The 23,323-nt window shown below is 45.3% G+C and overlaps 2 pseudogenes; both read left to right on the forward strand.

Annotated features, from left to right (window-relative positions):
- LOC147678934 (glutathione synthetase-like) overlaps nucleotides 1-23,323 on the forward strand; it is a 700,250-nt pseudogene that overhangs the window by 202,534 nt on the left and 474,393 nt on the right.
- LOC147678935 (ATP-dependent DNA helicase PIF1-like) lies at nucleotides 2,029-7,339 on the forward strand (annotated as a pseudogene).

The following is a 23,323-nucleotide window of genomic DNA, read 5'->3' on the forward strand; positions in this document are numbered from 1 at the left end:
ATTTGGGTTTGGATCAACGTGTGTGTACTTATTGTTGTAACAAATTAAATCAAAACAGGATGCCTGCTAGAGCGGTTCATAATAATCTGGAATTGGTTGACATTCCTTCTGAATTGAAGGATTTAAATACTTATGAATCTATTTTGATTCAAAGTGTGCATCCCTTTCAGGCTATTGTAAGAATGGAGCCAAAGACAGGGAAATTGCCTCCATCAGATTTACAGAGAGGATTAAAGGGAAGAGTTGTTTATTTGCCTTTAGATTTTAAAAAAAATATTAATACAATTGGAGTAGAGAAAGTGGAAGGGGATCCTCTGGTTATCTTAGTTAATGGGGTTCCGACAAAGAGTAAGAAAATATGGCAAGATTTAGTGGATGTTAGGAAAGTCAAAAAGGCAACATTGTATTTGAAGAAAAACAATAACTACTACAAGAATGTATATGTTGCAGAAGAGGAAGAAAGTGAAGAAGAGAATAGCAATTTGTGTGCGGGTCAAATCTAAAAATGAAGAAATATATGAACATTATAGTGTTCATCCTTTGCATTCTAAGGAAGTCATGGGGAATGCTATTGAGTTGTTTCAAATGAAACAAGCCAAAGGGAGTCCTATTAGTGTTTGGGAGGAAAGTTTGGAAGCTCGGTGTTTCCCACAGCTATTTCCAACAGGTCAAGGAGGAAGATATGATGAGCCACCTGTTCAAATTCCTGCTTCTGAATACCGGACTTTACGATTGTATGTAGAAGATCCTAGGTTTCGTCAATGCATTCCCTATTTGTTTCATCTACTGTTTGAAAGCGATCTGTCTGGACTGTCATATGCAGTGAACCACATCTTGAAAAGTGGTGTACAGATGCAAAACATCTCGGCAAGTGACTTTATGAATAAAGTCAATGTGCAAGATAGTATTTTGGATTCTCACCTGATTAATCTCATGGTGTGTCAGCGTGGTACTAATGAGTACTGGTACCGTCGTCATGGTGATTTGAAATGTATGCTGAAGAACTTAGGAACTCCCACATGGTTCCTCACTCTCAGCTGTGCCGAGTATGGCTGGGAAGACTTACTTGAATTTCTACAAGAGGCAAATGGAAACATTGAAAATATCAAATTCAAGACACCCGGAGAACTGTGTTCTTTGGATCCAGTGAATGTATGCAGGTACTTCAATCATAGATTTGAAGCTATGATGTCTTTCATCATGAACAAGAAAAATCCACCTCTTGGAGAGGTGTTGGATTTCTTCTGGAGAAAGGAGTACCAAGCAAGAGGTGCTCCTCATATACATATGCTGCTGTGGATCAAAGATGTTCCCAAATTTGGAACAGATCCGGATGACTTAGTGATGAGTTTCATAGAACAGTATTCTACATGTGCTGTTCCAAAGACAAAGGAAGACAAAAGTCTAAGAGAACAAGTTTTACGGTTTCAAAGCCTTCGTTGTGGAAAATACTGTCGTCGTATATTCAGAAACAAGAACAAGTACTATACAAAATGTCATTTTGGATTTCCACAATTGGTGATATCTAAAGGAAGAGTGAACAATTTGATGTCTTCTCTGCAACATAATGTGACGAGAAAATCACCCAAAAATACATACAATTTGAAAAGGAACGAAGAGTCCAAGTATATCAATGACTACAACCCAGTGATTTTGTCGATGTGGAATGCTAACATGGATATACAGTTTGTGGCTGATAACTGTATGGCTGTGGCTCGGTATGTGACATCTTACATCACCAAAAAAGAAAAGACAGAATTGAAGGATATGTGGGTGGACATTTCCCATGAAAAGAGCCTCAGTAAGAAGTTGTAGAGTTTCAGTCTAAAGATGTTGTCGCATCGAGAAATCGGTGCTTACGAATGTTCTGACCGGTTGTCTTCAGCAAGTCTTTATGCCAAATCCAGGAGTATCATTTGGGCGAGTCTTGGTCTTGCTGCAACGCGTAATCGAGTTCTGAAACCTGTACGGGAAATTGAGTATTTGGCGGAAAAGGAGCCAAACAGTACAGATATTTTGAAGACCAACATGTTGGATACATATTATCCAAATAGAAGCAGTCACGTCGAGAATGTTTGTCTGTATGAGGTTCTGCAAAATTACATATTCAAAAGGAACATCAAATAAGATATTGATAAAGGAGTGTATGCTGTAATCGGAAGTGAGGGATGTATGGTCAAGCAAAGAAAATGCCAATTGGTAAATCATCTAAAATTGAGAGGTGAATCTCCTGAAAGAAAAGAGTTTTTCAATTTAGCTCTTTTGCAACTTTTCAAGCCTTGGCGTGCAGAAGAGGAACTGCTTGGAGATTTCCTCTGTTACGAAGACTCTTTCAATGCAGCCAAAGAGACCATAGAATGTCCTGTTTTTCCTAAATATCTAGAAATGTTGAATGCGGAAATCGAGCAGGAAGCAACGATTGCAGCCGAGATTGCTAGAGACAGTTCTCAGGACAGTCAGAGTTCTGTTTCATTGAGTCAGGATCCACTAGGAGGACCAGTTTTTGAAAATGAAGCTGCCACTGCTATGATTGAAGTGGAAAGAGCCATGGCACATGCTCAGGAGGATGCGGTTAACTGAGAAGACTTGGAAAGACAACTCTACGTTGAGCAGAGGAATATATATGACGAAGTTAACAACCAAATTGATCAGGGATTAAGTCATGAGAAGAAAGAGTGCTCATGTACGTCGTTGAAGACTGTCCGACTGTACGTGAGTGGAGAAGCAGGAACTGGAAAAAGTTTCCTTATTAAAGCAATTTCATGTTATTTGCAGAGAAGGACTGAGTCATCGCTGTCTTGTGTTGTCACCGCTCCAACTGGACTGGCAGCACATAACATTAAAGGTATTACTTTGCATCGTCTACTGATGCTGCCAGTGGAGCATGATAACAAATTACAATACCACAAGTTATCTGGAGTTGCTTGTTGTGAAGTTTCAAGAGTCTTGAGGAAAATGAAACTTCTTTTCATTGACGAAGTAAGCATGGTTTCCAATGTCATGCTTGCCTTTGTGCATTTGAGAATGCAAGAAGTTCTCAAAACAGAGTATGATGTGTTATTTGGTGGCAAACACATCATTGTTTTCGGTGATCTTCTACAGCTGACACCAGTGAAAGGACAACCTGTGTTCAAAATGCTCACACATGAAGATACCAGGATGTGTCTAGGGAGTATTGGCAACGTCAATATATGGTTAAACTTCAAATATGCTAAACTGCGTGAAAATATGTGTCAAGCAAAGGATGAAGATTATAAGAATATTCTACAAGATGTTAGAATTGGAAAAGTGACCGAGCATGGGAAAGAAGCTTTACATGCACGATTACTGTCAAATTTGTATCCAGAAGAAGACGTTGTACCTGAGAATATTTTTCGGAAAATTACTGAGAAGAAATCTGGAATATGTTTGATGCCAACTCTTGCAGAATGTGCCATCTTCAACAAAAAAATGTTACATTTAGAAAACCAAGAGATTGTGAAGCTGGAAGCTATTGACAGAGTAGAGCATATGGGAGCAACAATTATTTTGTCTGAGAATTTGAAATCTAAATTGGATTCATTAGAGAAGACTATATCTAAAACTGCAGGTTTTGAAAAGACTCTGAATGTGTGCTTAAATTGTCATATAATTTTAAGAAGGAATTTACATGTTGAAAGAGGTATGGTAAATGGATCAATGGGTAATGTTGTTGATTTTGAGAAATACAGAAATAGAGATGGAATTGAATTTTTAAAAATTAAATTTGATGGTATTGAGGAAGTACAGCTAATTGGTCGTTGCTCTGCTAGGTTTTTGCTTGTAAAAGACTTATATGTTCGCCGTAAGCAATTTCCTGTTTGCTTGGCATATGCGGTGACAATCCATAAATCGCAATGTTTAAGTGTAGACAGTGCATTGGTGAATATTGGCAGTTCTGTGTTCAAGGAGGGTATGGCATATGTGGCATTGTCACGAGTTAGAACTTTATCGGGATTGTACTTGATTGAGTGTGATGTCACAAACATTTGTGCGGATTTAGATTGTGTTAAGGAATACAATAGGTTAAGAAAAGAGTATGCGCCACATTTGGATCAATATCCTTTGTTTGAGAAACGTGTGGTAGGCCGGAAAGGAAGAAATGTGACCAATAGTCGGGAGGTTGTAGCAAAAAGACAAAAAGTCGATGAACCTGAAATTATAAGCAGAAAGAAAAAGGATTCTGTTGAAGATGTTGTTGATTTTCAATTTGAAAACAGTTCTGGTGTCAACTGCTATGCTAATGTAGTGGTTAATGTTGTCTTTTCTCTAGAAACTTTAAAAGAACAGACTGTGATCAATTCGGATCAAAGTTTTTGCTGCTTGCTGAATTCTGTGTTAGAGAAATGTAGCACTGACAGAACAAAAATCGAAAGTGTGTCTGAAATTCGAAATTTGTTAGACATATGTTCAGGTCAAACGCAATTTTCTCAAAATATTCAGCAAGATTGTCAAGAGTTTTTAATGTATATGCTTGATGTGTTGCAAGATGAAGGTGTAGATGTAGATTATCTATTTGGCCTTTCTTATCAATGGCAGCATGACTGTGGGAACTGTAGGCTATCAAGTACTAGTAGTGTAGACTCAGTATGGCTGAGATACCCGCCACCCCCTCTCAACACAAATCCCCAAGAATGGGAATACGGAAACGTTTTCTGAACTTTTGGAAGGCAGGAGGGAGTTACCCTCCCGGCCGTATTTATTAAAATATGAAACAAAAGTTAAAACATAAAATAACAGTTTCGTATCATGTACAATTTCATTTCCACATTACGATGTTTTGGCTGACCTTAACATATTTCTAATACAAAGGTTCTCCTAGCCGATACTAACATCCTACAAATACATTCTTAAATTGAAATTGTACATCCTAACGTTAAGGGCCAACGGCAAGGTCGTAACCGGTGTCAGATCCCTAAACCAGAACTACCCCCTCAGTTGTGAGGGGCGGCCGCACAGAGGACTGTACCTCCTGTGCTCATACCAATTTCCCTTGTCTTGACGGGGGCCCCAATTAACTCGACGCCATTTTATGGTCATCCGAGGACTCGTGTGAGGTGTCTAGAAGGTAGCGTAGACCCCCCTCCCCACCCCACACAACTTACCACATCTGCCGTCGCAGATGTCCTGGCCCCGGGAAATTCCCAGGAGGGGCCCGTAGCCCCTCCTATCCAGGGAGGGGCCTTGACCGCCTTCCCTTTCCTTTCGGCGTCCCATCCTTAGAAGGGATCGCCTCCCCGTTGAGGGGCCAATGGCCACCTCCCCCCGGGCGCTCCCATCCGTAATGGGTGACGCCCCCCCCATAGGGATCTTCCAATTACTGCTCACCGATCATGACCTTACCGCCCGACCGAAAAAATAAATACGACATTAAACTAAAAACTAATTACTAAAAGACACAGATGCTCAAAGTATGAACTGTCGAAACATCACTGATCAACACTGGTGCAAAACTTTATTCGATAAAACATACTGTAAAGAATTATCCACTTTATTGCATAATGAATCACGACTTTAATCGACAACCTGTAAGAAAAATTGCGTTTACCATCAAAACTTTATTTCAAACCACTTGCTGTCTTCAGGGGCTGGTGGGTGGGTCAAAATTGGCTCTTCGTTCCGTCTCGAGCTCACGTGCAGCGGGGAGGTGCAGCTTCAGAGCACAGGAACAAGCGGATGCTACCTTGGCTCGTCGCTCCTTATATCCTTCTTCAGGGTGGGCGTAAACCCACCTCCGCCCGCCTCCGGGGGCGTGGCTGGCGGCTTCGGTGTCTAGGACAACCCACTCTAGGGCGGGAAAAAGCGCGCCCCGGCTACGCCGCTTCGGGCATACCAGCCGAGACTCGCCTCCCGCCCAAGATGGCTTCCCGGGGGGATCGGGGTACTCCACCATACGTTCGGGGGGACCGATTGGTCGCCCCTTTCCAAAAGATTTATATATTTAACTTTGCCAGACACTAAATCAGTATCCTTTAATAAGCTAGTAAAATCAGCCGATCACAACATGGAGTGTAGCCAATGTAAGTCAGCAATGCTGTCCACATTATTTATACGAAGTTATGGCCAGTATGTCATTTTAATGTTCCAACGATGTAGGCCTGATGGAACAAAATTGACAACTTTTATTAAAAATGTTGTGGCTTCGCAGTTATCACTATCAGGAAGGACTTTTGTAACTGCAGAAATTATACATCATGACGGTCCTTCAACAACATCAGTACATTACACAGCTTATTTAAAGTCTAGAAACAGCTGGTCATTCTGCAATGATTCTGTTTTAATTTTCAAAAATAAATTGCCTTTCCACCTTCAAAATTCTTACCTGGTGTTCTTACAACCAAAATTTTAGGGAAGGAATCTTGGGATTTGTTCTGAGGAATTTCAAGAGGTTATAATGGCTCCTACTCTATATGGCCTTGTGGATACGTGTAGTACAGAGCGAAAACTGTTTGTGTTTATAAGCTGATTCAAGCAGCAGATCAAAACAAGGAGTAGAGGACATGTAAGTCTGCAATGCTGTCCACATTATTTATGGAAACTTATGGGTGAAATGTCATTTTACAATTTCAACTACATAAACTGTATGGAAATTAGTTGTCAATTCTAATTAAAAATGTTTTGGCTACACAGTCATGGATTTCAGGAAGAACATTTGTAACTGCAGCTATTATATATTATGATGGTCCTTTGACAACATCAGGATATTACACAGCTTATTTGAAATATAAAAAAGGCTAGTCTTTCGGCAATGATTACCATTTCAGTATGAAGCAATGTTGCCTTTTGACTTGTTTTCAGAAGTGAGAATTTTAGGGTAGGTAACTGGATTATAATGATTCTAGGTGTTGCTGTAATTTAGTGTGCTGTTTTAAATTGCTTTGTATGTCTCATTTTTCTTAAAACGATGGAGTTTATCTTTCAGAAAGTGGCAGGCAGAAAATAGTAACAGCACAACAGAGTATAAGGTGTTCATAGGACATCCTTTGACGACATAGAAAGTAAGTTACTTTTGAGGAGTTCTGATTTCTGATTGATTATATTTTATGGGTTTTTTAAACACAATCATTTTGATTGTGTTTTTTTTCCCCGCTGTTATATGATGAATACCTTCAACTCACTGTTTTCAGTGAAATTTGATATATTCTGAGAACAGCAAAAATAAACCATTTAATATGTATAATTAATTCTGTACTTTGAATTGTGATTTTTAATATGTACTCATCTTGTCTCATGCTCACTCATCTTTTACAACCTTCTATCAATTTTAAAATTTTTGTTCTCTCATTCACAGTTTGAAAGTATAAAAATAGCGAGTGATTAAGTTAACGACAATTATAAGGTAAATGTTTAGTACTCTTTACGTTACATCTCTATCATATTTAACTTTTATTAGTTCCACTGTTTCATTTCTTTAACCCTCAGTTTCCTGCCTTTGCTACTTCCCTCATTTCTTTTTCTATTACTTATTTATAGTACTCTTTTCACTCCTTTTCTCAGTCCCTCTTTCAACAGTATCTATGTGTTACTCCCTCTATTTGTCTTTCTTTTAACATTACTCTCTGTTTACTTACTCTTCTTTTTTTTTAAAAAATGTTTTTTTAGTTCGCTTCCGGTTCGCGTACCGGCACGCGAACCGGGAAGCAAACCAAAATAAATAGAGGTTGCCAGAGTGCTAAACATTCTAGCAATTTCTTATAAAGGGGAGGTAGTTCTGAAAATAACTTTTTTTAATTATTTTTGTTGTTTTAATTTTTTTTTATTATTTTTCTGAACATTTTTATAGTTTTTTTGTATTTTTTTAACGGTTTTTGGGGGGGAACAAAAATGATTCATTAGAAAGGGCTCAACAGGAGCAACAAAAAAAAGAGAATTTATTTTCCGGGGCTTTTTGTATATTGATGATGTTCAAAAGCTCTATTGATTAGAGTTACACTCCTCTCTTCATAGGAAATTAATTTTCCGCAAATTATACAGGTAAATTTCATTTGGCCAAAGTTCATCTGTATATTTGGGACTGTCTCCCTTGCCTCTGATCCCAATCACTGCCTCTTCATTGGTGGATATACTGGCCACAGGTCAGGGGTTATCCACAAGATCACGTATTTGTGCACTACTGTAATTTAACGGGTGCCACCTCTTCATATGGCGATGCATGGTATAATTACCATGACTGTATTTTTTTTCTGTTCCTCTGGACAGTTCATCTTTACAAATTAGGCAGGTAACATACCGGGCGTTCACCTTTTTTTGACCTTCGGGAAATGAAAAAAATTGCCAAAATATAATTTTCTTTTATATGGGACCTCCTTGGCTGTTCTTTTAAAAACCTCCTTGTCCCTTGCTCCTCTTCCTCTTCTTCCTCTTCTTCCTCCTCTTGTTGGAGGATGACCTGAGGAGGTGGTCCTCTCTTCCTAGGAGGTGGTGGTGGTGGTGGGGGTCCACTAGCTGCAGCAATCATTAAAGCCATTTGTAAGGTAGTCAATGTAGGTCTTTCTCTCATAAAAATGAAAGTCAGAGTGAGGAAAAAAGGTGGGGCTTTCATCATTTGGGGAAAAAAAAATGTTCCAAACCAATCAAAAGTGTTATTTTAAGGTCATATGACCAAGCCTTCCATCATTAGGAAACCAAAAGTAAAATGAACCAATGAAAAGTTTTATAAACTAGTCACATGACCTGTTATGCTTACATTACGCGCTCCGCACCGCGCCCCAGATCGCTTCCGGTGCGCTGCGCTTCGCGCCTCGGTTCGCGTTCCGGAGCGCTTCCGGGTGCGCTAACGCGGTGCGTCATAAGATGCATTACGCTGTAACGCGATTCGTCGAGCTTAAGTGACGCGTCACGATGTTGCTTTCTAACGCGGTAGTTGCGCTAACGGAACATTTACCGGTTCGCGGACCGGGTCGTGGAACAAATTGAAGTATTTTACAGCTTTTGATATTTGCTATTAAAAAACCATTGAAATTCACTGAAAAAACCATAGGTTATACACCATATATAGTTAGGAATAAGCATTTACAAAACCTTGACAATTCACTGAAAAAACCATAGGTTATAGACCATATATAGTTAGGAATTTAGATTTACAAAACCTTATTTTACTCACACAAAACCATTGAAATTCGCATATATAGTTAGTTGCACTAACTATATATCGCGCACCCGCAATCCACTGCTGATCATGTCACATATTACATCATTCATGACATGGTCAGTGACATCACTGATGACATCACTGATGACATCTCAAATGACATCACTGATGACATCACTGATGACAACATCCATTGACTGTATGTTTCTGTAAAGTTAAAATATGTCTTACATATTGAAGAATGAGTTGATGTATAAGTGTCTGGATGAAGGATTTAGTAGGTGCATGACTGACTGTATGAGTGAGTAATTAAATGTGTCTCACTGAGTGCATGGGTTAGTGACTAAACTGTCTTAATTTGTGCATCATTATGTCTGTTGTACTATAAACTGCTGCATGTGTTGATCAGTAGCTTTATGATTAAGTATATGGGTTATTGATTGGTTGCCCAAGTATTTGTATGGGAGACTGAGTGTGTGTGTGGGTGGCTGGGAGGTGTATGACTCTGTGCATAGATGTGTGAGCAGTTGATTCACTAGATGTATGGGTTCAAAAGTGCATGTGGAAACAGCTGTATGGGTGGTTGACTGTGTGCATGAGTGTATTGGTGAGTGAATGGATATCTCAGTGCTACATGTCAAAGTAAGTACATATGTAAAACACAGTACATGTGAGAGTTGACATATATAAATAACTGTGCATAAGAGCCAGTGAATTTGTGAGTGGCTGTATGGATCATTGTGAACTTGGATCAGGGATTGTATAAGAGAGTAAATTTGTGTTAGTATAGGTTTGAATAAGTAAGGTGTGTATAACTATATAGTTGAGGAAATGGAAGTGTGATTGATTCTTTGCATGACTGACTAGGTGTGTGAGTAACTCCATGGATGAGTGACAGTCTGTGAGTGTCTATTTACTCAGAGTGTATCTAAGATTATATTAGAGTCTGAAGAGGTTCACCGTATTATCACATTAATGATGTCATCAGTGATGTGATCAGAAATGTCAAATGAGATGTCATCAGTGATATCATCAGTGATGTCATTTGAGATGTCATCAGTGATGTCATCAGTGATGTCATCAGTGTTGTCAATGATCATGTCATGAATGATGTAATATGTGACATGATCAGCAGTGGATTGCAGGTGCACGATATATAGTTAGTGCAACTAACTATATATGAAATTTCAATGGTTTTGTGTGAGTAAAAGAAGGTTTTGTAAATGCTAATTCCTAACTATATATGGTCTATTACCCATGGTTTTTTCAGTGAATTTTCAAGGTTTTGTAAATGCTAATTCCTAACTATATATGGTCTATAACCTATGGTTTTTTCAGTGAATATCAATGGTTTTTTAATAGCAAATATCAAAAGCTGTAAAATGTCAAGTACGTGGTAGGTAAAAACATTTTCGTGTTTATGCACGCTGATGTGCTTTAAACGCTGCCCCCCCCCCTCTTTTCTTTTAGGAGTATTCTCTCTTTGCAGATAGTGAAGGTGTGAGAAGTTGGCCTGGTATATAATGCTCACTAGTTCTAGTGATCACTTTGTACCATGCCAAGCAACCCTTATGATGATGGTTGTAATTCAACCTTGTAGACCAGTTATCCTAGTGGTAACGTGGACAAAGCAGTCTTAGGCTAAACTCTGAAAGGCATGTGAAGCCAGCTGTTATACCATACACAACCCCCTTGAATACCAAATGAAAGGGACACCACACAGATATATATTGAAAATATATATTGATTTATTAACTATTAAAATCCCCTGGACTCTTTATGAGCACAGAAGCACAAGCGTAAAATCACAAGACAGTTTAAAATACACAAAAGTTGCACAATATGGATGAGCCCTCGGGGCCACCTAAACCATATACTAAATAAGTGGTATAAGAGATACCAGGAGGAAAGTGAAGAGGCCTAGGGCCTTGGGAATCGCTGGAGCTATTCGAGACTGGAGTTAACTAAGTCGGGAAAGGCCCACGGGACTCGGGTGCAGTGTCCAAAGTGCACGCACTTCTCAATACAAAGTCTATGGTGCGTAAAAAGCACAAAGTTAGAAAGTTAGGAACCTTCCGAGTGACCTACGGAGCTGAAACTTAAAACACAGGCCCTTGGGATGTGTACCAGTGCAGGAGCACCGGCGGAGCTGAGTTACCTCACCCACAGGAAGCGGGTGCACAGGGTCGAAGATGTGTCGGGTTTCGTCACGCTGGTCGATGGTGCTTGGAGCAGGAGATGCTGCAGGCGGCTCGATGAGAAGAGTTCCGGTGGATCCAAGGGTGGATCTGTAGATGTGAAGACCTGAAAGCAGAGGGGACAGTGTTCAAAGTCACTAGCCAGTGACTGCCGTGGAACCAGAGTGGAACCAGGTGATGTCGGGTGCAAACAGGCGTTGTCGGGTAGCTTCTTTCTGCAGCCACGTGGATACCCGGGGTCGAGGACGTCCAGGAGTCGGTCACGAGCTGTCCCACGTAGGCTTCTCGCTGTTGGCGGTGTCGGCGACCTGATCGGAGCAAACAGGCCTTGGCAAATGCAAGCCACGCAGAAGTTGAAAGATGCTGTTCACTCGGACCAGCAAGGTCAGAGCGGGTGCTCCTTTTCACAGGAGCTTGGGTAGGTCTGGAGCAACCAGACCTGCTGTTTAAATCTTCGGGTTCGTCGCCAAGATGGCCGCTGGCCGCGTGGCTAGTGGCCGGGATGGCGCGTCGAGTGGCACAGTGCAAAAGGGCCCCACGCAGATCGTGGAGATGCTGGGGGGCTGATCTTCGGTGCAAGGGCTGCTCGGTGGTGGGGGTTCTCAGTCCCCAAAGCACAACGTCGAGGATGCCTCAGAAGCTGCGCAGTCAGCTTTACGAGTGTCTTCCAAGAGGTCCGGTCCCACGTCACTCGGTGCCTCCACGGGTCCCTTCTTTGCAGGGACTGTGGATCGGGCTCTGAGAGGTCTGGGAATCTGGTTCTTGTCGGGCTCTGGGCTCGGGCTCCGGCGGGAGGCGGCGGCAAAGCAGACGTCGAGTTGCTGGTTGGTACCTGTGTTCACAGGGTGGTCACTCCTTGGCCACAAGGGAGATTCTTCTTCAGTCTTCTGTGCAGCAGAATGTCGAAGTCCAGTCTTCTTCTTAGTTTAAGTTGATTTCGGGATGATCTGCTGTGCAATGGCACTGCTCCCCCTCTTATTCCAATCTAGGGGGTGGATCACCTACTAGGTCCCTCCTCTGGGAGGAACCAGGAAGGGGGGCGGTTACACCCCCTTTCCTTTGTCCAGCTCCGCGCCAGGACTGGGGCTGGAAGGCCCCAGAACCGGTTTGGACTGGCCTATGCACGGGGACACCTTGTGTGCCCCGGGCATGTCTGATTCTTTTCAGCCCTGTCCTACCTAATACACAAAATCCTGTCTGGGGTGGTGCTCGCACCTCCCAAGGCAGGAAACCCTTTGTCCAGGCCACCATCTGCCGAGTTTCGGTCAGCAGCAGGAGGCCAGACTTGTGTCTGTGGTGGCAGCGTCCATTTTGTGGAGCTGAGGCTCTGTTTAACTTTAACCGGGGTTAAGGCTACACACATGTCGTGTCCCTCTAGAAGGGTGGAATGCTATCCCCGTCGCCAGAACTGGCGAGGGGATAGTATTCCAATTCGTATGACACCTTACTCGACATGTTTTGATAAAGCCAAACCAAAGATAGCATTTAACCGCGAGGATTATAATGCACTTAAGAGTATATGGTATGGCAATATCCCGGAACAGCTTAGGGAGTGGTTCCCGACAGCTGCAGACAGGCTCAGCTCATGCTAGAGCACCATCTCACATATTTCCAAGCACTCTGCCTCCAGGATTGATGAGGCCTTCCATAGGAGTGGCTGATAGGAACATATGTGTCCAGTTTAGGGTTAGGCACAGGCATACTGTACCTAAGTAAGAGGTGGTTACACCGACTTACCCCAGCTGAGTGTTCAGCCAGTTGTGTCAAAGATGGAGGCCAGGCCAGGGGTGGCACAATACGTGCTGCAGCCCCTGGTAGGCCTTGGATACACCTATGCCCTGGGCACCTAGGGTGCACTATTACAGGGGCTCATAAGGTGAACCAGTTCCAATTCGTAATGCACCTAGAGTGCATTGGCATCAATTTAGAGAGAGAACAGCAGGCTGTGGGTCTGATTAGCAGGCCCACAGCCACATTAAGTCAGAAACCAGTGAAGCAAAAAGCAAAAATTTGGGGTGACCATAGGATAGCAGACCCTACTCTCCTACATAACCCCCCCCCAAACGCAGGGACATTAGACTAACCTTGACCAGTTGTGTCTTCATGTTCTAAGTGGAAGTACCTGGAGAGACCATCTGCGTTGCCATGGTCAGTCCCTGGGCGGTGCTCCACTGTAAAGTCCATCCCCTGTAGGGAAATGGACCACCTGAGTAGTTTGGGGTTTTCACCCTTCATCTGATTAAGCCATAGGAGGGGCTTATGGTCGGTCTGAATCTTGAAGTGAGTGCCAAATAAGTATGGTCTCAACTTCTTCAGGGCCCACACCACAGCAAAGGCCTCCCTCTCTATAGCTGACCAACGTTTCTCTCTGGGGGTCAGCCTTCTGCTAATGAAAGCAATGGGCTGGTCCTGGCCATCTACATTAAGCTGTGAAAGCACTGCTCCCACTCCCAACTCAGAAGCATCTGTTTGGACAATGAACTCTCTTGAGTAGTCAGGACTCTTCAGGATAGGTGCAGAGCACATGGCCTTCTTCAGGTCATCAAATGCCTTTTGACAGATTTCTGTCCACTGAACCTTTTTGGGCATCTTCTTGGATGTCAGATCATTAAGAGGAGTCACAATGGACCCATAGTTCTTAACAAACTTCCTGTAGTACCCAGTCAGGCCCAAGAAAGCTCTGACCTGAGTCTGGGTAGTTGGAGGGGACCAGTCCTTGATGGTCTGGATCTTACTCTCCAGTGGTTGAACTTGGCCTCCACCTACAAGGTGGCCCAGGTATACAACCTTGCTCTGCCCTATCTGGCACTTTGTTGCCTTGATAGTGAGGCCTGCCTTCTGCAGAGCCTCAAGCACTTCCTTCAGGTGGATCAGGTGATCCTCCCAGGTGGAGCTAAAGACAGCAATATCGTCCAGATAAGCTGCACAAAAGTCATCCAACCCAGTGAGGACTTGGTTCACCAACCTTTGGAAGGTGGCAGGTGCATTTTTCAAACCAAAGGGCATCACCACAAACTGATAATGCCCACTAGGGGTAGAAAATGCTGTCTTGGCTTTAGACTCCTCAGCTAACCTGATTTGCCAGTAGCCAGCTGTTAAGTCAAATGTGCTCAAATATTTGGCAGAAGCCAACTTGTCAATGAGCTCATCTGCCCTTGGAATAGGGTGTGCATCTGTCCTGGTGACAGCATTGAGTCCTCTGTAATCCACACAGAACCTCATCTCTCTCTTGCCATCTTTGGTGTGAGGTTTGGGGACCAGAACCACTGGGCTAGCCCAGGGGCTCTCTGAAGGCTCAATGACACCTAATTCCAGCATCTTTTGCACCTCAGTCTTTATACAGTCCCTGACGTGGTCAGGTTGCCTGTAAATCTTGCTTTTTACAGGAAGACTGTCACCAGTGTCCACCACATGGGTACACCAGTTAGTCTGACTGGGGGTCAAGGAGAACATATGCCTGTATGCCTGTAGAACTTGTCTGCAGTCATGTTGCTGATGTTCAGTGAGGCTGCCACCTAAGGCCACACCATCAACTGAGCCATCCTCAGGGTTCTGAGTGAGCAGGTCTGGGAGAGGGTCACTCTCTTCCTCCTGTCCCTCATCTGTAGCCATGAGCAAGCCCATGTCTGCCCTGCTGACATATGCCTTCAATCTGTTCACATGGAGCACCCTGTGGGGGCTCCTGGGAGTTCCTAGGTCCACCAAGTAGGTAACCTCTCCCTTCTTTTCCAGAATTGTATGGGGTCCAGACCATTTGTCTTGGAGTGCTGCTGGGGCCACTGGCTCCAACACCCATACCTTCTGTCCAGGCTGAAATTCAACAAGGACAGCCTTTTGGTCATGCCAAGCTTTTTGTAATTCTTGGCTAGCCTCAAGGTTTTTGGATGCCTTTTCCATGTACTCTGCCATCCTGGAGCGGAGACCAAGTACATAGTCCACTATGTCCTGTTTAGGCTTTTTGAGAGGTAACTCCCATCCTTCCTTCACAAGACACAGGGGTCCTCTTACAGGGTGCCCAAACAACAATTCAAAGGGGCTGAAGCCAACCCCCTTTTGAGGGACCTCTCTGTAAGCGAACAAAAGGCAGGGCAGAAGGATGTCCCATCTTCGCCTGAGCTTTTCAGGTAATCCTTTAATCATGCCCTTTAGGGTCTTGTTAAATCTCTCAACAAGCCCATTGCATTGTGGGTGATAAGGAGTGGTGAACTTGTAGTTTACACCACATTCCTTCCACATAGCTGTCAAATATCCAGACATGAAGTTGGTACCTCTATCTGATATTACCTCCTTAGGAAACCCCACTCTGGAGAAAACTCCAAGTAAGGCCCTGGCCACAACAGGAGCTGTGGTGGTCCTAAGGGGAATTGCCTCTGGGTACCTGGTGGCATGATCCACTACCACCAGTATGAATCTGTGCCCAGATGCTGTAGGGGGATCCATTGGACCAACAATATCAATCCCCACTCTCTCAAAGGGAACCCCCACCACAGGTAGTGGTATCAGGGGGGCCTTTGTTGTTCCACCTGCTTTACCACTGGCTTGGCAGGTTTCACAGGAGCGACAAAACTCCTTGGTGTCTTCAGACATGTGAGGCCAGTGAAAGTGAGGGACAAGCCTGTCCCAAGTCTTGTTCTGGCCTAGGTGTCCTGCTAAAGGAATATCATGGGCCAAGGTGAGTAGGAAGCCCCTAAATTGCAGAGGTATAACCAACCTCCTGGTAGCACCAGGCTTGGGGTCTCTAGCCTCTGAATAAAGGAGTCCATCGTCCCAATATACTTTATGGGCACCTTGAGCATTCCCAGCAGCCTCAGCAGCAGCCTGCTGTCTGAGGGGTTCAAGAGAAGGACAGGTTAACTGAGCCTGCCCCAAGTCTGCCCTAGAAGGTCCCCCTGTCCCCAGAAACTCAACCTGATCAGGTTCAAGTTCTTCAGGGACAGTTCCTTCAGGGGTCTCTAGATCAGTTTCCTGTGAAGCCTGATCCTCACTTGTAGGCAGTTGGGAAGGCACAGCCTTAACCCTCCTGTTCTTCTTCTTGGGAGGTACTTGGTCCATTGTTCCAGGATCCAAGACCTGAGGTTCAGAGAGGCACTTTTTGGCCTGTGACCTGGTCACAGCAAGGACATGTGATGATATCCCTAACATCTCTGCATGAGTCCTGTACTCAACTTCTGACCATAGAGAGTTCTCCAGGTCATTGCCCAACAAACATTCTACTGGGAGATCAGCACTAACCACAACTTTCTTTAGGCCAGTTACCCCTCCCCAGGAAAAGTTAACAAGTGCCACACTATGTGTAGTAGTGACATTGCTGGCATTGGTCACCAGGTAATCATCGCCTGGCATGTATTGTCCAGGGTCCACAAAGTTAGGTGTCACCATAGTGACACTGGCACATGTGTCCCTGTAAGCTTGAGCCACTTTGTTGTTAATCAAAGGTGTCTGTCTGTATTTGCCCAGGTTACTGGGACTTATGTCAGGGGTCAAATCTATGTCCCCTTCACAAACCAGAACAGCCTGTGTAAGGGTTCTGACTAGGTCAGAATCTCCTTCAGTTCCCAAAGTGATTCCCACTAAACCCTTGGCTTGAGGACCAACACTGCTAACTGTACTAGTGGGTGCAGGTGCCTTAGGGGCTGCAGTGTTGGGGGCTCCACCCTTTTTACACTCACTTGTCCAGTGAGAGGTGTTCTTACAAGTTTTACACCAGGGTTTCTTCTGACCTTCTTTCTTCTTCTTCTTGGAAGTTTGGGACCCACCCTCTGTCTCAGTTTGGGGCCCTGTTGAAGACTTCTGGTCTTTAGCTTTCTGCTCCCCACCCTTCTGGTCTGTTTTCTTCTGGTCACCACCCTGGTTCTGGTTCTGGTTCTTTTGCTTAACTCTGGTTCTTACCCATTTATCTGCCCTCTTTCCCAATTCTTGGGGAGAGGTCAAATCTGAGTCAACCAAATGTTGATGCAACTGCTGGTTCTGACAATTATTTAAAATTTGTTCTCTCATCAGCAAATTGTACAATCCTTCATAGTCTGTAACCTTGCTTCCCAGCAACCATCCCTCCAGAGCCTTAGTGGCACACTCAACAAATTCAGACCAGTCCTGAGTCTGTGTCTTCTGGGTATCTCTGAACATTAACCTGTACTGTTCAGTGGTTAAGCCTAACCCATCAATCAGAGCACTCTTCAGGACCAGGTAGTTTCTAGAATCCCCATCACTAACTGTGAGGAGTCTGTCTCGGCCTCTACCTTCAAAGGAGAGCCACAAGATTGCTGCCCACTGCTCCTGAGGGATCTGCTGTACTCTGCAGGCTCTCTCCATTGCAGTAATCCATTTATGGATGTCATCCCCAGCTTTGTAGGGGGGCACAATCTTACTCAGGTTTCTATTATCAAAAGACCTGTCTTTATCCTTGTGGATATTGCTGCCACCAGTGGGTTCTATTACCCCACTCTCTCTAGGCTGTCTTGCTCTAGCAAGTTTCTCCTTAGCCAGGGCAACCTCTAACTCTTGCCTCTGGATCCTAAGCTCAGCCTCTCTCATCTTGGCCTCATGTTCCCTTCTCTGAGGGCTAGTCATCTCCTTTCTGGAGTGACCATGAGAGCCTCTAGAGACATGGGAGGTGTTGGATTCACCTGAGTGATGCCTTCTCCTCCTATGGCCCTGGTTAAGTCCACCTGGGGGTCTGAATGGGTTGTTACCTGATTCATTCCCAAGTTGACTTAAGTTAGCCTGGTTCAGTCTACTGACCAGCACCTGACTATCTCTGTCATCATCTGACTCACTGCTTTCCACCTCCTCCTCCTCTTCTTCTTCTTCCTCTTCATCTACCTGAGGAGCTCCAGTGGTGGAGGCTTCCTCATCTACTAGGATGATAGGGGTAGGGGTGTCTACAGTGTCATCCTCTGAAGGATGGCCTCCTTCAGCATTCCCTGTGGGGTTTGCTTTAGAGGTCTTTAGAGCCTCAGACTGATCCAAGAGCTCTCTTAGGTGGTCTGTAGTAGGGGTAGGCCCTGTCTTCAGACCCCTTAAGACACAAAGCTGTCTTAATTCCTTAAAAGGAAAAATAGCAAACTGGGATGGTGCCCTTGGAGGGTCACTCTCAACAGGAGTAAGTCCACTGGACCCCTCTGTTCCAGACATTGCTCTAGTGTGGGTGGATGTGTTGCAATCTACCTACACTGGTGTTTACCTACTAAACCTATCTAGTAGTTGTAGCTAGGGTGTGCTACTCCCTTTGCTCTACAACAACTAAGTTCAGTAGAACTTAAGTATACTAGTCTTGTTTTATATGTACCTAGCAGGTACCTGTATGATCTTTCAAATGATAATCTCAAAGATTGCAATGGTAAAACAACAGCAAGCTCAGATCCCAATCCGCTGCTCACCAATGTGAGAAGTTGGCCTGGTATATAATGCTCACTAGTTCTAGTGATCACTTTGTACCATGCCAAGCAACCCTTATGATGATGGTTGTAATTCAACCTTGTAGACCAGTTATCCTAGTGGTAACGTGGACAAAGCAGTCTTAGGCTAAACTCTGAAAGGCATGTGAAGCCAGCTGTTATACCATACACAACCCCCTTGAATACCAAATGAAAGGGACACCACACAGATATATATTGAAAATATATATTGATTTATTAACTATTAAAATCCCCTGGACTCTTTATGAGCACAGAAGCACAAGCGTAAAATCACAAGACAGTTTAAAATACACAAAAGTTGCACAATATGGATGAGCCCTCGGGGCCACCTAAACCATATACTAAATAAGTGGTATAAGAGATACCAGGAGGAAAGTGAAGAGGCCTAGGGCCTTGGGAATCGCTGGAGCTATTCGAGACTGGAGTTAACTAAGTCGGGAAAGGCCCACGGGACTCGGGTGCAGTGTCCAAAGTGCACGCACTTCTCAATACAAAGTCTATGGTGCGTAAAAAGCACAAAGTTAGAAAGTTAGGAACCTTCCGAGTGACCTACGGAGCTGAAACTTAAAACACAGGCCCTTGGGATGTGTACCAGTGCAGGAGCACCGGCGGAGCTGAGTTACCTCACCCACAGGAAGCGGGTGCACAGGGTCGAAGATGTGTCGGGTTTCGTCACGCTGGTCGATGGTGCTTGGAGCAGGAGATGCTGCAGGCGGCTCGATGAGAAGAGTTCCGGTGGATCCAAGGGTGGATCTGTAGATGTGAAGACCTGAAAGCAGAGGGGACAGTGTTCAAAGTCACTAGCCAGTGACTGCCGTGGAACCAGAGTGGAACCAGGTGATGTCGGGTGCAAACAGGCGTTGTCGGGTAGCTTCTTTCTGCAGCCACGTGGATACCCGGGGTCGAGGACGTCCAGGAGTCGGTCACGAGCTGTCCCACGTAGGCTTCTCGCTGTTGGCGGTGTCGGCGACCTGATCGGAGCAAACAGGCCTTGGCAAATGCAAGCCACGCAGAAGTTGAAAGATGCTGTTCACTCGGACCAGCAAGGTCAGAGCGGGTGCTCCTTTTCACAGGAGCTTGGGTAGGTCTGGAGCAACCAGACCTGCTGTTTAAATCTTCGGGTTCGTCGCCAAGATGGCCGCTGGCCGCGTGGCTAGTGGCCGGGATGGCGCGTCGAGTGGCACAGTGCAAAAGGGCCCCACGCAGATCGTGGAGATGCTGGGGGGCTGATCTTCGGTGCAAGGGCTGCTCGGTGGTGGGGGTTCTCAGTCCCCAAAGCACAACGTCGAGGATGCCTCAGAAGCTGCGCAGTCAGCTTTACGAGTGTCTTCCAAGAGGTCCGGTCCCACGTCACTCGGTGCCTCCACGGGTCCCTTCTTTGCAGGGACTGTGGATCGGGCTCTGAGAGGTCTGGGAATCTGGTTCTTGTCGGGCTCTGGGCTCGGGCTCCGGCGGGAGGCGGCGGCAAAGCAGACGTCGAGTTGCTGGTTGGTACCTGTGTTCACAGGGTGGTCACTCCTTGGCCACAAGGGAGATTCTTCTTCAGTCTTCTGTGCAGCAGAATGTCGAAGTCCAGTCTTCTTCTTAGTTTAAGTTGATTTCGGGATGATCTGCTGTGCAATGGCACTGCTCCCCCTCTTATTCCAATCTAGGGGGTGGATCACCTACTAGGTCCCTCCTCTGGGAGGAACCAGGAAGGGGGGCGGTTACACCCCCTTTCCTTTGTCCAGCTCCGCGCCAGGACTGGGGCTGGAAGGCCCCAGAACCGGTTTGGACTGGCCTATGCACGGGGACACCTTGTGTGCCCCGGGCATGTCTGATTCTTTTCAGCCCTGTCCTACCTAATACACAAAATCCTGTCTGGGGTGGTGCTCGCACCTCCCAAGGCAGGAAACCCTTTGTCCAGGCCACCATCTGCCGAGTTTCGGTCAGCAGCAGGAGGCCAGACTTGTGTCTGTGGTGGCAGCGTCCATTTTGTGGAGCTGAGGCTCTGTTTAACTTTAACCGGGGTTAAGGCTACACACATGTCGTGTCCCTCTAGAAGGGTGGAATGCTATCCCCGTCGCCAGAACTGGCGAGGGGATAGTATTCCAATTCGTATGACACCTTACTCGACATGTTTTGATAAAGCCAAACCAAAGATAGCATTTAACCGCGAGGATTATAATGCACTTAAGAGTATATGGTATGGCAATATCCCGGAACAGCTTAGGGAGTGGTTCCCGACAGCTGCAGACAGGCTCAGCTCATGCTAGAGCACCATCTCACATATTTCCAAGCACTCTGCCTCCAGGATTGATGAGGCCTTCCATAGGAGTGGCTGATAGGAACATATGTGTCCAGTTTAGGGTTAGGCACAGGCATACTGTACCTAAGTAAGAGGTGGTTACACCGACTTACCCCAGCTGAGTGTTCAGCCAGTTGTGTCAAAGATGGAGGCCAGGCCAGGGGTGGCACAATACGTGCTGCAGCCCCTGGTAGGCCTTGGATACACCTATGCCCTGGGCACCTAGGGTGCACTATTACAGGGGCTCATAAGGTGAACCAGTTCCAATTCGTAATGCACCTAGAGTGCATTGGCATCAATTTAGAGAGAGAACAGCAGGCTGTGGGTCTGATTAGCAGGCCCACAGCCACATTAAGTCAGAAACCAGTGAAGCAAAAAGCAAAAATTTGGGGTGACCATAGGATAGCAGACCCTACTCTCCTACAGAAGGGTAGGTAACACAGGCCTTTGCCCCCGTTGTAATCCGTCGTGCCTGCTTCCCTCTCCATTTGATTGATTGTTATCCTAGCATTTATTGTTTTGGAATTGGTTCTCTTTGGTTCATTCTCTATTCACAAACAAGCACAGAGTCGCAATACTCTGTTTAGTCTTTGCAGATAGTGAAACATTGTTAAAAAAACAAAAGGAATCAAGCAAAATCAATAGGCCACTAATGGGATCTCTTTTTGACCTCGCTAAAATAGAAAAATTATGAACAACCCCTCATGAGAAATACGAAACTAGTGAGAGGAACTGAGCTCGACACCATGATGGCTGCAAGACAGCTCGGCTCCGCCACCCACCCCACCCAAAATAACGACAAACCCTATGCAAATATTATAAATATATACAACACACCAGCAAGGTAACAGGGTAAAACATTTTATTAAATAACTATTTACATGGCAGCCTGCTGCAACATCGATCCAAACAAGCCTTTGTATTTGGAGCTCAAAATCAACCATCAATAGTAAGATTTTCATAGGTGAGTGTAGGTTCATGGTTTTCCATCCACAGACTAAAAGCCTGGAGTGGGAGTGAAAGAACAATAACTAGGTAAGAAGGAAGTCAGAGTCTGTGGTAAGGACTCCGGATATAGTATGTTGCTTGGTCCCTGAGATGGTTCGATGTCACTACCTTGCACAAATGGCATAAGTCCTGGATGTTGGGTGCCATAGTTGAGGGTTCCGAGCAGCGCTTGTAACACTGTCTGAAGCTTATTTGCACCTGCTGCAGCTTCACTATTCTCAAAGTAAGTGGTGGCTGTTTGTGGACCAGACTGCATTGGAAAACAATGTGATGCGGTGCCTCCCTGAACCGATTGACCGAGGCCCCCGAGATAATTGCGCCTGCTCCACACCTTGTCCCACAATCCGTTTGACCTGAAGACACATCCTGCGGTGCCCTGGTCCAACCATCACATATACCTGCGCCAGGAGACGGCGTGGGGTGCACTAGAAGGGAGAGGCGGCACGAACGAGCCTCCCCCACCTCTCCAGGTGGAGGTTTCTCAGCTACACCCCATCGCTTCACTCGACCAGCTGACTTGCGCCCGCTCTTGTGACACAGTGCCTCGCTCGGCCAGCTGAATTGCGCCTGCTCTTGCTATTACAACGTCTCACCCGCCATCCAACGGAATTGCACCCAATCTTGCGGTACAGCGACAGGTGGCTGCTACGGAGCTCACGAAATGGCGGTCAGCTCCACAGACTTGGGCCTGGCCTGCAAAGATGGCTCTGGGCAACCGTGGAACTCGGACGCTTGACTGCTAGGGCATGGGCCCCATTCCCAAAAGAGTCCCCTCAGCCTTGAAGATTCTACAACAGTCACCGGGACCCCCGCCTCCCGTAGACTTCCGGTGGGGAGCGACTGCCATGATTGCTCGCGGAATGGCCACGATGTAGCCACAAGATGGTGGTGCTCTCATGCTGACGCCAGCATCAGTCTGAAACATCCAGAAACACTGTAGTGTAGACTACCAATTCGATCACTTTCGGTGGAGCCCCAACGTGACCCGGTAGAGAAGAAATTACCCTCCCCTCTTTGACTGATGGTTCTTGTTGCCTGTCCCTTCTGTTGTCATTTAACAGAACTTTTTTGACTACTGAAAGGGGTTGTGTTCCAACCGCTGGTTGGTGGAGACATTTTGACTATATTCTGGACCTCCGTTGTCGCGTAATGCGTCATATGACGCGCCGCGTCAGCGCACCCAGAAGTGCTCCGGTGTGCGAGGCGCAGCTTCCCGGAAGCGATCCAGAGCGCGGCGCTCAGCGCGTAACTTAAGCATAACAGGTCATGTGACTTGTTAATAAAACTTTTCATTGGTTCATTT

This window comes from Lissotriton vulgaris, chromosome 11 (genome assembly GCF_964263255.1).
Source record: "Lissotriton vulgaris chromosome 11, aLisVul1.2, whole genome shotgun sequence".
Lineage (NCBI taxonomy): Eukaryota > Metazoa > Chordata > Amphibia > Caudata > Salamandridae > Lissotriton > Lissotriton vulgaris.